Source organism: Ischnura elegans, chromosome 2, assembly GCF_921293095.1.
Source record: "Ischnura elegans chromosome 2, ioIscEleg1.1, whole genome shotgun sequence".
NCBI lineage: Eukaryota > Metazoa > Arthropoda > Insecta > Odonata > Coenagrionidae > Ischnura > Ischnura elegans.
This window is the reverse complement of record NC_060247.1, coordinates 135,756,342-135,771,312: the sequence shown is the minus strand read 5'-3', so window position 1 is coordinate 135,771,312 and position 14,971 is coordinate 135,756,342. Positions and strand designations below refer to the sequence as shown.

At 37.8% G+C, this 14,971-nt stretch overlaps 5 non-coding genes across 5 annotated transcripts; 2 read left to right on the top strand and 3 right to left on the bottom strand.

The window, feature by feature from the left end:
* Positions 1–2,265: 2,265 nt before the first annotated feature.
* Trnag-ucc lies at positions 2,266–2,337 on the top strand. The gene has a single exon. It is a non-coding gene; the product is annotated as a tRNA-Gly (tRNA).
* Positions 2,338–4,402: 2,065 nt separating this feature from the next.
* On the bottom strand, positions 4,403–4,474 carry Trnag-ucc. Its single transcript has one exon. It is a non-coding gene; the product is annotated as a tRNA-Gly (tRNA).
* Positions 4,475–5,910: 1,436 nt separating this feature from the next.
* On the bottom strand, positions 5,911–5,982 carry Trnag-ucc. Its single transcript has one exon. It is a non-coding gene; the product is annotated as a tRNA-Gly (tRNA).
* A 3,777-nt stretch (positions 5,983–9,759) lies between these two features.
* Positions 9,760–9,831, top strand: Trnap-ugg. The gene has a single exon. It is a non-coding gene; the product is annotated as a tRNA-Pro (tRNA).
* A 4,554-nt stretch (positions 9,832–14,385) lies between these two features.
* Trnag-gcc lies at positions 14,386–14,456 on the bottom strand. The gene has a single exon. It is a non-coding gene; the product is annotated as a tRNA-Gly (tRNA).
* Between the last annotated feature and the right edge of the window lie 515 nt (positions 14,457–14,971).

Here is a 14,971-nt window from a genome sequence, read left to right as displayed (position 1 = left end):
TCTAAATACCAGGTAAGAAATATTCCGACCGTGGACCCTGAATATCAGGCTCTTCAATGCTGAAGTAAAGTGAATGCTACGGAAAAGCATTGGGTAGGAAAGGAGTATAGATCGAAAGAAATGCGAAGAAACAAAGGTTCTGAAAAAGGGAAGAAAATGAAATTTGACAACAAATACAGACGCACAATCACTCATTTACCTGGTAGCAGATTTGTTTTGAGTAAATATTATTCTGCTTATACTAACTTGTCCTTTTTAAGCTGTGCACCGCAGATGAAATTGAATAACCAAAGTTGTTGCGATCAACACTAAGCTTCGATAGCTCAGTTTAAAAACGCAATCGCAAGAGACACCGATTTATGAGTGCGGATAACGTTCGCATCGGTCCCAAACGTGATTTAACTATGATAAAAAGTTATTTGCAACGTTTAGTTATTGCTTTGGCTTCTCAGAAAATTATGAACCAGGAAATGGGTATATATACGAAGTATAAAAAGTTTTTATGAATTAATCTTTAAAATTGCCACTATTATTTTAAATTAAATTAATAATTTATAAAGTTAGCATTATGAATTATATAGTCACAAGAAGTTAGGAAAAAATATTCTCGTAAATTCTGTGATGCATAATATACCTACGTGAAGGCAAACACGAATTAAACCATTAACAAATCAGATGAAATGGCATATTGCTTCAAAAGTGTGGCCCCGTTGAAGGCAATAAGATTTCGCGAAACATCGGCAGTTAAACTACAATCTTTTATTTGGATATAACCTCAAGGTCTACTACAAATATTAATGGATATATTGGTCAAGAATAATGCAATATCTGTATTACGTATGTACCTCCCATTAATAGGGTGGTTTCCTATTATTTTTTTATTGCCTAAATCGAAAGATTATTATTCCTGGAGTACGTATTTCACGCTTTTAGACTTTTAAATGACGATATCTATTTTTCGCGATTAAATGAAAAGTGAAAAATTTCAAGCGCGCGAAAACGCGACGGGTAAGTATGAATGCCGGGAAAACTCCGTGTGACGTCGTTCTGGTTCCCGCTGCCGTAAGTGAGGTGACCTTGGGACGAGGCTCTGAACGCTGATACGACGCAGGGTGCTAGCAGGTAGCACAGTACCCTGCTAGCTGGTAGCGCTTGGCTTAAATAAAGATTATCAATACCTTATCAAACGAAGAAAACATTCCGACCTTAGACAGTTTTAATAGGTGATTATTAAGACATGTTTCCCTGAGCTCTGTGCCTCATGCATGCATTGGTAATCTCAGACGATGTAAAACTCCTATCTACTCGTATAAAAACTAGGTCCCTGTGACGTCACGTGGTGTGGAATCGCATGGGCGCCAATCTGGCCTTTTTCAGATGAGGTCAAAATTGACCATTAACATTCGTCCAAAATGGGATTTCTAAAACCAAATAATTTGTGTATTATGAATACACTTATGGTGGGTAACGAATCGCAATCAATGTCTTTCGTTTTCTTTGATGAAGGAAACTATCCTATTGTAGGAATGTGCACTATACATGGGGAAGCATCGCTCCTTTATAAAAGTAAAAATATGAAATGTAGGGACGGCCAAAAACGCATTTGCACTTTGAGGTTTAACAAAAAATATTCTCGTAAAATCTGTATTGCATACATTACATGATATTGCTCAGCTACAAAAGAGCTACTTGTGACAAAAGCTTTCTGAAGGGAAGAAAAATGAAGTAGGTGCTGTCGTATGTTAGTGTATAAAAGTAAAGTCCAAATTTATGAACCAGGCTTTAGGTATACCGCTTTTATTTTGGACTTAATTAATGAATTTTCAATGTTAGCCCTGCGGGTATTCTCAATTTACCCAGCAATACACAAGTACGTGGTTTGGAAAAAATATTCTCTTAAAGTCTGTATTGCATAATCTATGTGAAGGCATACACCATTTAAACCATTAACGAATCAGATAAAATGGATTGCTTCAAATTGTAGCCCTATTGAAGACAGGAAATTTAAGCGAAACGTTGGCTGTTAAACATTAATCTTTCATCTGGGCTAAACCTCAAGAGGCATCTACTGTTATTACTAATTATACGCACTTCGTAATTTCCATTCCATTGATTGTAGTAATGTGAACCAGACATCGGGTTTTACCGCTCCAAAGCACATGCGTCGCCATCCCAACGGAACATAAGCAACCTCAGCAAACAAAAAGCTCTTACACGTAAGTTGGGGATGAAAAAATACTTCATTCCTACAGTCCCATTTCCAAGGCGTCGGTGGTGTAATGGTCAGCATAGTTGCCTTCCAAGCAGTTGATCCGGGTTCGATTCCCGGCCGACGCACATTTTTTTGTAGTTAAATATCTTTTCAAATGAAAGAGTGAAATTAACCGTGACATTTTTAGTATTTGTACACGATGTATGCTTTAGCTGATTGTGTAGAACATGGGTCTCCCAGCTAAGGCCGGATGACATACGCGACGCCTGAGACCGTCTCATTCAGCTGGTAGAGTTTTCTTTCTCTGCGGAAAAATAACAGAAACTAAGGTGAATCGTGCCGAGATATGCTCTCTGCTATCCTCACAAGTCCTCGGTAGATAGCTTCCCAATTCTCAGAAGAATGAATTTCAAGCAGGCAGCGGTTGTGTTTTGTTTTCCAAGCGATCTTTAATTCGCAAAACCTCGTCTCTCTGAAAAGGAGGTTTAATCAACCCACCCACAAACTGCTGTTTGATAATCAATGCGGTCCTCGGATTGAAATGTGAAGATACAGGTAATACAGGTTTAATGATCACGTGGAGAATACCAGGGAAATTGATTACAGAACCGATTAGCTTTATTAAATTTAAAATGTCGTTTTTTCCGCCTACGACAAGGGGCCATAAGAAAAACGATAATTTAGCTCCGGGATAAATTGACAAGGTAAAATGTGCTCTGCATGTATATGTTAATAACTTATTATATTTGAAAATACTATCTTCCTGCAGGAATGATTTTGCTGCATGTGTAACTCATGCGTGAATCACTTACTGCGATAACTTTTCGTTTTATATTACTAACTATTAGTTTTATTTTAAATGTTCGCATTTTTCGTATCCTTTGCACTCTCTTAGCTTCTGGTCTGATCGCATCTCGCAGTGTTTGCTCTGCGTCCAGCAAGCGAGCGCGTGTCTAATTAAGGCTTGGAGGAGTAGTGCATGCCTGGTGTGGAATCACCCCGTCTCATTCACTATGATGGTCGCTTGGTAGCATATGATATAGTTAATAATTAACTTCTATTTTTTTATTCTTTTATTGTTTGGACCTCAAGGATGTACTCGGCCGCCAATAGGCAGTCTCATTGTTAGTACAACCTTCGGGCCAAAGATTTTGGAGTCCTGTCCCATAAAGGACTAAAAGTGAAAGTTATAACCTTAGTTTCTCTCTCTGTAGTTGTGCATAGCTTTGTACCACCATTTCATATCATCTACAGCGCATAATTGTTCCAATCAATTTTCAGTTGATCCATTGAAGTAAGCAGAAGTATGCATTTCTTACAACAATTTCTTAAACTTATTCGCATTAGCAATTGTTTATCCATAAATAGTTTCTGCTACATCTGAATTTTTTACATCAAAATCGGAAGTTGTTGGATAGAAAGCCATGGCAATTCTAAGCTCTCAAAATTGGGTGACTTGATTTTATGCGCAAAAGAACAGCTACCTACTCTTTTGAGAAAAAGGAAGTACAAAAAATACAAAGGAGCCGCGGTCTTTTTAAATCATATCATAAATCTTAGACTTGGATAGGATTGCATCATGTTTATTACTGATTTGAAATTGGTCGTTTGGTAATAGAGCTTCTCAAACTCGGGCTCCCTTGTCAAACAGTCGGGGCTTTCCCGGACAAATCATCCCCTCCCTTGTCGCACAAGATCAATAGGTTCCTGTGCCTTTCACCGCCTGATGTGGTTGAGAATAATTTGCACCTTGGGATTATGGGGGAAAGACATGGACTCTTGGCACGCAATAAGAACGTCTCATGGATCCCATATGTCCCCCAAGGCCTCCTTTGGGAGACCCCCGATCTTTACAATCAGCCAAAGACCTCACAGTAAATAGATACTAAAAAAATCATTTTTAGTTTGAATCTTTCAATTGAGAAAAAATTCCAGAAACTTAGTGTGACCTTTAGTTAGAATATTTAAATGTGCGTCGGCGTTGCAATCTCTTATTGATCGAGGATAAAAGACAGTCGTTTTGATGAAGAGCAGATATAAATTGATATAAAGATATTTACTGAATGGTTATGATTTATATTCATAGGAGAGGTTTTCCTAGAAGAAAGTTATCTAAATTTCGCATAATCTATCTTTCTAGCCTTCTGATTCATGTATCACTGGAATATTAAAATGTCTTACAAAAAAATGTGCGTCGGCCGGGAATCGAACCCGGATCAACTGCTTGGAAGGCAACTATGCTGACCATTACACCACCGACGCCCTTGGTTACAATGGAGTAGAAATTAAAGCTTATTTCCTTTTTGAAACTTGCTTCCCTGTGTAAGGGTATTTCGTTTTCTGAGGTAGCTTATATTCCATTTAAATAGCGGCCTTGATAGACAAAAACGGAACATCTTCAACAAGTTGGTCACGTGATGGGGCATGATGGTAAAAAATTCAGATGTAGCAGAAACTATTTATGGATAAACAATTGCTAATGCGAATAAGTTTAAGAAATTGTTGTAAGAAATGCATACTTCTGCTTACTTCAATGGATCAACTGAAAATTGATTGGAACAATTATGCGCTGTAGATGATATGAAATGGTGGTACAAAGCTATGCACAACTACAGAGAGAGAAACTAAGGTTATAACTTTCACTTTTAGTCCTTTATGGGACAGGACTCCAAAATCTTTGGCCCGAAGGTTGTACTAACAATGAGACTGCCTATTGGCGGCCGAGTACATCCTTGAGGTCCAAACAATAAAAGAATAAAAAAATAGAAGTTAATTATTAACTATATCATATGCTACCAAGCGACCATCATAGTGAATGAGACGGGGTGATTCCACACCAGGCATGCACTACTCCTCCAAGCCTTAATTAGACACGCGCTCGCTTGCTGGACGCAGAGCAAACACTGCGAGATGCGATCAGACCAGAAGCTAAGAGAGTGCAAAGGATACGAAAAATGCGAACATTTAAAATAAAACTAATAGTTAGTAATATAAAACGAAAAGTTATCGCAGTAAGTGATTCACGCATGAGTTACACATGCAGCAAAATCATTCCTGCAGGAAGATAGTATTTTCAAATATAATAAGTTATTAACATATACATGCAGAGCACATTTTACCTTGTCAATTTATCCCGGAGCTAAATTATCGTTTTTCTTATGGCCCCTTGTCGTAGGCGGAAAAAACGACATTTTAAATTTAATAAAGCTAATCGGTTCTGTAATCAATTTCCCTGGTATTCTCCACGTGATCATTAAACCTGTATTACCTGTATCTTCACATTTCAATCCGAGGACCGCATTGATTATCAAACAGCAGTTTGTGGGTGGGTTGATTAAACCTCCTTTTCAGAGAGACGAGGTTTTGCGAATTAAAGATCGCTTGGAAAACAAAACACAACCGCTGCCTGCTTGAAATTCATTCTTCTGAGAATTGGGAAGCTATCTACCGAGGACTTGTGAGGATAGCAGAGAGCATATCTCGGCACGATTCACCTTAGTTTCTGTTATTTTTCCGCAGAGAAAGAAAACTCTACCAGCTGAATGAGACGGTCTCAGGCGTCGCGTATGTCATCCGGCCTTAGCTGGGAGACCCATGTTCTACACAATCAGCTAAAGCATACATCGTGTACAAATACTAAAAATGTCACGGTTAATTTCACTCTTTCATTTGAAAAGATATTTAACTACAAAAAAATGTGCGTCGGCCGGGAATCGAACCCGGATCAACTGCTTGGAAGGCAACTATGCTGACCATTACACCACCGACGCCTTGGAAATGGGACTGTAGGAATGAAGTATTTTTTCATCCCCAACTTACGTGTAAGAGCTTTTTGTTTGCTGAGGTTGCTTATGTTCCGTTGGGATGGCGACGCATGTGCTTTGGAGCGGTAAAACCCGATGTCTGGTTCACATTACTACAATCAATGGAATGGAAATTACGAAGTGCGTATAATTAGTAATAACAGTAGATGCCTCTTGAGGTTTAGCCCAGATGAAAGATTAATGTTTAACAGCCAACGTTTCGCTTAAATTTCCTGTCTTCAATAGGGCTACAATTTGAAGCAATCCATTTTATCTGATTCGTTAATGGTTTAAATGGTGTATGCCTTCACATAGATTATGCAATACAGACTTTAAGAGAATATTTTTTCCAAACCACGTACTTGTGTATTGCTGGGTAAATTGAGAATACCCGCAGGGCTAACATTGAAAATTCATTAATTAAGTCCAAAATAAAAGCGGTATACCTAAAGCCTGGTTCATAAATTTGGACTTTACTTTTATACACTAACATACGACAGCACCTACTTCATTTTTCTTCCCTTCAGAAAGCTTTTGTCACAAGTAGCTCTTTTGTAGCTGAGCAATATCATGTAATGTATGCAATACAGATTTTACGAGAATATTTTTTGTTAAACCTCAAAGTGCAAATGCGTTTTTGGCCGTCCCTACATTTCATATTTTTACTTTTATAAAGGAGCGATGCTTCCCCATGTATAGTGCACATTCCTACAATAGGATAGTTTCCTTCATCAAAGAAAACGAAAGACATTGATTGCGATTCGTTACCCACCATAAGTGTATTCATAATACACAAATTATTTGGTTTTAGAAATCCCATTTTGGACGAATGTTAATGGTCAATTTTGACCTCATCTGAAAAAGGCCAGATTGGCGCCCATGCGATTCCACACCACGTGACGTCACAGGGACCTAGTTTTTATACGAGTAGATAGGAGTTTTACATCGTCTGAGATTACCAATGCATGCATGAGGCACAGAGCTCAGGGAAACATGTCTTAATAATCACCTATTAAAACTGTCTAAGGTCGGAATGTTTTCTTCGTTTGATAAGGTATTGATAATCTTTATTTAAGCCAAGCGCTACCAGCTAGCAGGGTACTGTGCTACCTGCTAGCACCCTGCGTCGTATCAGCGTTCAGAGCCTCGTCCCAAGGTCACCTCACTTACGGCAGCGGGAACCAGAACGACGTCACACGGAGTTTTCCCGGCATTCATACTTACCCGTCGCGTTTTCGCGCGCTTGAAATTTTTCACTTTTCATTTAATCGCGAAAAATAGATATCGTCATTTAAAAGTCTAAAAGCGTGAAATACGTACTCCAGGAATAATAATCTTTCGATTTAGGCAATAAAAAAATAATAGGAAACCACCCTATTAATGGGAGGTACATACGTAATACAGATATTGCATTATTCTTGACCAATATATCCATTAATATTTGTAGTAGACCTTGAGGTTATATCCAAATAAAAGATTGTAGTTTAACTGCCGATGTTTCGCGAAATCTTATTGCCTTCAACGGGGCCACACTTTTGAAGCAATATGCCATTTCATCTGATTTGTTAATGGTTTAATTCGTGTTTGCCTTCACGTAGGTATATTATGCATCACAGAATTTACGAGAATATTTTTTCCTAACTTCTTGTGACTATATAATTCATAATGCTAACTTTATAAATTATTAATTTAATTTAAAATAATAGTGGCAATTTTAAAGATTAATTCATAAAAACTTTTTATACTTCGTATATATACCCATTTCCTGGTTCATAATTTTCTGAGAAGCCAAAGCAATAACTAAACGTTGCAAATAACTTTTTATCATAGTTAAATCACGTTTGGGACCGATGCGAACGTTATCCGCACTCATAAATCGGTGTCTCTTGCGATTGCGTTTTTAAACTGAGCTATCGAAGCTTAGTGTTGATCGCAACAACTTTGGTTATTCAATTTCATCTGCGGTGCACAGCTTAAAAAGGACAAGTTAGTATAAGCAGAATAATATTTACTCAAAACAAATCTGCTACCAGGTAAATGAGTGATTGTGCGTCTGTATTTGTTGTCAAATTTCATTTTCTTCCCTTTTTCAGAACCTTTGTTTCTTCGCATTTCTTTCGATCTATACTCCTTTCCTACCCAATGCTTTTCCGTAGCATTCACTTTACTTCAGCATTGAAGAGCCTGATATTCAGGGTCCACGGTCGGAATATTTCTTACCTGGTATTTAGAATGCCAACATACTACGGTAGATAAAAATAAAATAAGAGAGATTATAGAACAGATATATTCAGAATGCCGTTTTTTCCATGATGTAATACGACTATAACTACAGCGGTAGGACATACTAATGGGTCAGTTGACTTGTATTGTAGCCTACTAACTTATGTCTTCCTAACTGCATGATTATAAACTATCTTAGTATTTCTAATAGTATTTTTTACATGTTCTAGCTTCAAGAGCAGATGCCCTTCATGATCAGTTGGCAAGTTTTGCATTTTCATGAATGTGGAAGGGCAATTTGTCAGTATGCGTAATATTTTTCATACCATATGGTGTGCAAGTGAGAAACCTATAGAGAACACCCTAGAGGTGGTTTGCTGGACATTATGTAGATATAGGTATATCTATGAATTCTTACCGGGTTCAACTCAAGGTAATTTGCTTTATCTCCACCGGCCGTGGATAACCTATGCCTTACTGATTATCTAGACGTTCTAAGTAGAACCTTGTCTTAAAAACGTTAAAAGAACGTTCATAAGTTGCTGTCCCCTAGCTTTAGGCTTAAGATTATCCTACCCACCATTTGAAACATGCAAAACTTTTTCTCTTAAGGCCTGTTTACACGGTACATTAACACGTACGGGCTAATGTCTAAATGTATGAACGCGAGAATAAACGCCAACATGCAGTGTAACCACTAACTTGTGCGAATGCATGCACAGAAAATAGAACCTGTTCTAATTTGGTTCATCTGTTCGTAGATACATGATCCGTCCCGGTCCACAAAAATCATTCATGCAAACATAAATTAACTCGTAGGTGTTAATGGATCGTTTAAACGGGCCTTTAGACGCTCTCAGAATTTAGAGCCACTAGTTATTACTCGTAGTGTGGAATTGTCATGCTTTTTAACCCTCCCAGTTGTATTCTTCGCTGATGAAATTCCATGACAGAGGCTGAAAGTAGGGTAAGCCTCATCTAAGGCTTCACTAAATTAGGTGTTAAGAGAAATAAAGGTCAACTGTAGAATATAGTAGAGAATGGTGCTGGTAGATTCCATGGTGTCGTATTGATGAAGTTACTTCTACAACACATGAATCAACTATCTGCAGAAACACCCACGAGGCATCCATCCGGCTGGGGATTGTGGCTAAATATGAAGATGAAGACGTGTGATAACTTGCGTTGGTCTGGTAGTTGATACTATTCCTTAGATCGCCCACGCTAACTAGATTCAATATCTCAGTTTACTCGAAAGCTTATTTGAAAACGCAAGCGAATTCTCATCTTCCCGCAAAAACTCACCACGCATCGGCGAATCATAATAAAAATTTGATCATGTAATATGAATAAATGAGAAGAAACAATTAGAGTGGTAAAAGGGAATTAAGTGCTTTTCGTCCACATTTGCGATAATTCCATAAAATTCTAAAGCTGGCTTTTTTCTCATATCGCAATTATGACGCACGCTTTCGATGAGCACGCTTTTAAATATTGAACGATCTCCCATTCTCTCAACGCGGCCTGTTGGTCTAGGGGTATGATTCTCGCTTTGGGTGCGAGAGGTCCCGGGTTCAAATCCCGGACAGGCCCAGTTTTTTTTCAATCCCATTTTCGCCATATTGTATATGTCGCTGGTTCTTATTTTTTCCAGTAATCATATATTTTTTCTAACTCCTTTTTTTAAAACATAATACTTATTAAATCCCTATTTCTCCCGGAGAAAAATTCGACATTTGTATCGAGGGGTGAGAGTATCTTTCTTAAATGATTGAGGCAAACGACATTAATTAAAATGTTTAATTATAGTGATAGTATGTTATGTATACTATGATATTTCAGTGTACTCTACAACTTTATTGGCTGGTGTATCACTTAAGTATTCAATACGAATTCCAAAAAGGAATGGATTCGGAAAAGATACTAGTAGATAAGTAAGATAAAATTTAAAATTATCCGAGGAGGACTTAAAAAACAGTCTGAATGAATGGCGTATTTTATCATATAATTTATTGTTGTTAAATTTATTTAATTATTATTAAGTTACGACATATATAAAAAGTAATAAGTTATTCATTCATAATTTTACATGTTAATTGAACTAAAATTTAAGTATGGAATCAATAATTATTAATTAACATATAACATATTTAAATATATTATTAAATGGTGGATTCTTTTTTTTTGGTGGGGCTGGGGGACTCCCTTATTTTCGCCCGTGGGGAGACTTCCATTAAATGGACTATGAAGTCATTCTTTCCCGGCGAATCATTTGCCTGAAGTCTTTTAGGGATTTCCATGGCCTTAATTCGCTTTATATCATAAACTTTTCAACGGAAGACTGGTCCATCCTCTTCAGAGTGAATGCATAAGTGTGACGAAAAAAAAAGACTTTTGTTTGTATATGTAACTATAAACAGTTACAACCATCAAGTTACTCGTTGTTGGCCGGAAAGATCTTGGGAATACGACTTAAGAGGAGTTCCATCATTTTTTTGTATATTTTTTAATGGGATTCTACGGATGGCTAATTTTATGTCCCATATCTAGAATAAAAGTTGTCTTTTTTGTTGTATTTTACCATGGCCCATCTGTTGAAAATCACAATAGAAAAAATTATGCCTATAACTCCTCGCTATCGTGAACGATGAGGAATTTTAATAAACTAAGTCCAAGTATTGATTTCTCTATTTCGCTGTGTGAATTCAAAATTTACTTGTGGCAAAGCTGAGAAGTGACCTCAATTGCACTACCAGAGCATGGTCATATCTTATTTTTATGTTACATTATAGTATCTACCAACATGTATTACATATCGATCGTGCAATCCTGAACAGATGTTTTTCAATGGGTTTATTCTACGTGCGTTGGTTAGTTTCTATTTTCTTTCTGTCTGTGAAGTATTATGTAAGAATCTGGTTTATGGGTTTAACCGTAAAAAATGAATGAAAATAAATTAAATGAAAATCCAAAATAGTATTTTTACTAAACCTGATCTCCATGAGTCTTTTTTAGAGAGTCTGTGCTACAGTTGTTGGAACAGCAGATTGATTTGGCGCTATCCTATCACTCTCTTGATCCTTATCAATGCTATTTAATAAATTCTAACTTTAAATTGTTGACATTTTGCGTCATCTGATTCAAAATTAAATTCAGTTAATTTTTATTTGTAAGATTTTGTTGAAATATCAATCTGATCAAATTTAAGCACAACGGTTATTATTATTATTATAGTATTCTACCGATTAAGGTAGGTTTCCATGGAGTATTCACATTTGGTTGTACTCCAAGTTTTCAGGGAAGAGATAGTTGGTAGGGATATCCACTTCCATTCCAACAGTGTTTTCCACGTGACACCATCACGTGGACTACCTTTCGTCTGGATCCTACCCTTCGACCTATCTGGCATGGGTGGCCCTACCGAGAATAATTTAAAATTAATCCCACCAGTGCAGCTCTAGGGGTCATAGGAACGCGCAAGCCTTTCCACCGCTACAAGGTTGTAGCCCAAGGGAAAGCCATGTCCAACAGAAAAAAAGGGGAAACCAAAGCGATGTGTATAAGAATGTAGTAATACAGGAGAGAAGTTGTGCAAGAATGGAATGAATTCGTTCAAACGAATACCCCCAAAACTAAAGTGGGGTTGATTGGATTAGCTACAAAAGTTTCGGAGCTCACTCTTGGACGAGAATACGCATAAGGTAGCTAAGACATTGAAATGAGAATGTTTATTAAGTTTGATGAGAACGATATAATCAAAGAAATTATTCTTGAACTTGAAGTTTCATCGATTTAAAGTGATCGCTAATTTAAGGGATTTTAATGGATTCTAACAGTTACTTCATCATAATTTTTCGATGTGATTGGAAAAATTTTGCTCTTTCGTAACTTAATAACTTAAATCAGTTACTTTTTCAGATAAGTTACTTTTGGATATTTCCCAACTCTTGAGTCCCATAGGTGATCATAAAGATTGGAAATCAGAAACATTTTTGGCAGTAGGAGGAAGGAAATGGACTTTTTCGAAGGGAATGTCAGACCGGATGTATTTCCCGGTTGAAATACAAAATCCTTCCGGAGAAATCGAAACCTGTCTCACCCCCTTCCTCCGCAATACGAAACCTCGGCGAACGTTTAACGAGATTGTATCGAAAATCAGGACATGTGATACATAACCTCCTCATATTTGTCGACGGAGGCTTCCGCGGAATGGTGCAGTAAACGCAGATAGGTTTCTGGGTCGTCCTCCGCGTCGATTTGCCTTCGTGACGACAGTTTTTCCGACGCTGCATCAGGCGTTCCCCGTCACTTGAAACGTGAAGACGCCCGTTACAATAAAGATGACGATCAAGGCGAAGGACAGCCCGGATACCTAACTGCGCACACTACAGACTGTCCCAAGGGTCGTGTGTCATTATTGACCTGTAATTTTAGTATCTTTGCATCGAGCAATATTCATGAAAATTGGCACACTTATCGGGAAAGGTCCTAAGCTTTGTTGAGTGTAAGCAAAGTTTTACAATTTTGACCTTTTGACCTCACAATGTGGGTCCAAACCAAAAATTTGAATTTGCCTTATGGGGTTCCAATGCTAAAAAAAATCTAGATAGAAAAAAGTCTGAATTTCATTGACCAAGATGTCAATTCTTAGGTTTTCGGACACGAGAAACCCGAAAATAACACTTTTATCTACGAAAATTTTACCGTTGAACCAGTAAGGTCACCGTCAAGGTAATAAGGGTGAAAAAAAGAATAGCATACCAACAAAGGTGTCGATATATGGGTTTTATAGATTGCCCAAGTCATTGGTATTGTCTAAATACCCGTGTTGTTCACTAATTGACATCCAAGGTTAATACGGAGGTCAAAAGTCATAGAGGTAAACGTCCGGCCAACGTGACAACCAACGTATGGAACCATAGGTTTAGAAGGGTGCCAAAGTCGGTTTTTCAGTTCATAGATCCGTATTGTTGATTTTTTGACCTCCGAGGGTCGCAATGGGGTCAAAGGTCATAGAGTTAAACGTCGGGCCGTCATGACAACCAACGTGTCGAACCATAGGTTTTGAAGGGTGCCAGAGTCGGTTTTTCAGTTCAGTCTGTATGTACTGCAGTGGCGCAGCGAGGGGGGGTTTCGGGGAAAAATAGAGCTCTGAGAAATTTTAAGTTTAATCCATTTTACTGAATTGGATTGATATTACTAATAGGATAGTGTAAGGATTAGTAATATATCCCTCAGAAAGCCGTAAAACTCACCATTTTGAACCATTTATCTTAAAATTCCGCAATGTATTAATCTCGCTCCTACCGCTTATCCTAGTGGGTATTCAATACCCCCAAACACCCCGGTATTAGTTGCACCTAAACCCCCCCCCTCCCCCAGCCTTAATTCCTTGCTGCGCCCCTGTACTACTGATACTTATTTACTAACCATCCATGAATCGTTACGTCCATATCCGTCTGCTATTCCTGCATACAATCTATTTTTACTTTCGTTTTTATATTTATATTTATCGTCCCTAAAACAGCGTATTTTAGGAGCAAAAACAACGTAGATCGATCATAAAAACCCATGTCCATGATAGAGCAGCTAGCCTAGGCCGTGTCCCAATCCAGAATCCCAACCGATGTCATCGCCAAAGATAGAATTAACCATTTTGTGAATCATAAACAAATAATTATTTGCTATTATAATCTACGGTTTCCACAAATCATAGATCTTTCATGTTTAAAGATTTGTGGAAATATCTATGATCGTATCAAAGATCCATTCCTCAAATGCTGATTTTATGCTAACTCAACCATAACAAACCTTTTTGATTTTAATAATAGTCACAAAATGGTCCTTATCAAAGTAAGGAGATAAAGATTAAACACGAAATAGCATGAATAATGCATATGCTGTTTCATTAGTGATAAGATTAAGTCGTAAATATAAAATATTTAATCATGTTTATCACGTGAAAAGAATTCGTCAGCGTAATAAAAGGCTTGTTAAGGTGTCCCGAAGGTTATATACGTCTAATTTTGCGAACCATCGCGAGGTTCAAGGGTACAATAGGCGGGACTCGAAATCGCGATTTTCGGTTTGACAGGCGAGACGAGGCGAGGACTTCACCCCGACGCCACCGATGCCGGAAAAAAATAATGCATCGGCCGGGAATCGAACCCGGGCCGCCCGCGTGGCAGGCGAGCATTCTACCACTGAACCACCGACGCTATAAGAGAAAATCTTCAAGGAAATAAAATTGCGCCTAATTATGCTTTCCGGAGACATAAGTCGCACCCAATTAACCTTGCGTAATTTCAGGGCTATTGTTCCGTGCTTCAGAGTCGAATGTAAAATACACGTTCTTTCTTTTTTACTCATTTCCCTTGTAATGGTTGTTGATGGTTCCACCGTTGGACTGTTTTTTTTTTCGTGCGCGTTTGATTTACGGTTCTTCCAATCAACATTATAGCGTGTTATGTGACTCCGCATGTATTGCATGCATTGAACCACACCACCCCTGTCCAAATGTAGCAAGAAATAAACATTGTTTGCGTCAATTATTAACGAGTATATTTTTTTCTTAGTACTATGAACATCCATAAACTCCTGAACTCATGAACTCCTGAAGTTGCCCATATATCTCCGTCACATATATCTACATTTACGTCCACATAATACCCTACGAGCCCCCTCAACGGGGTTTGGCAGGGGGTGAGTTTATAACAATATGCAACATGCAATA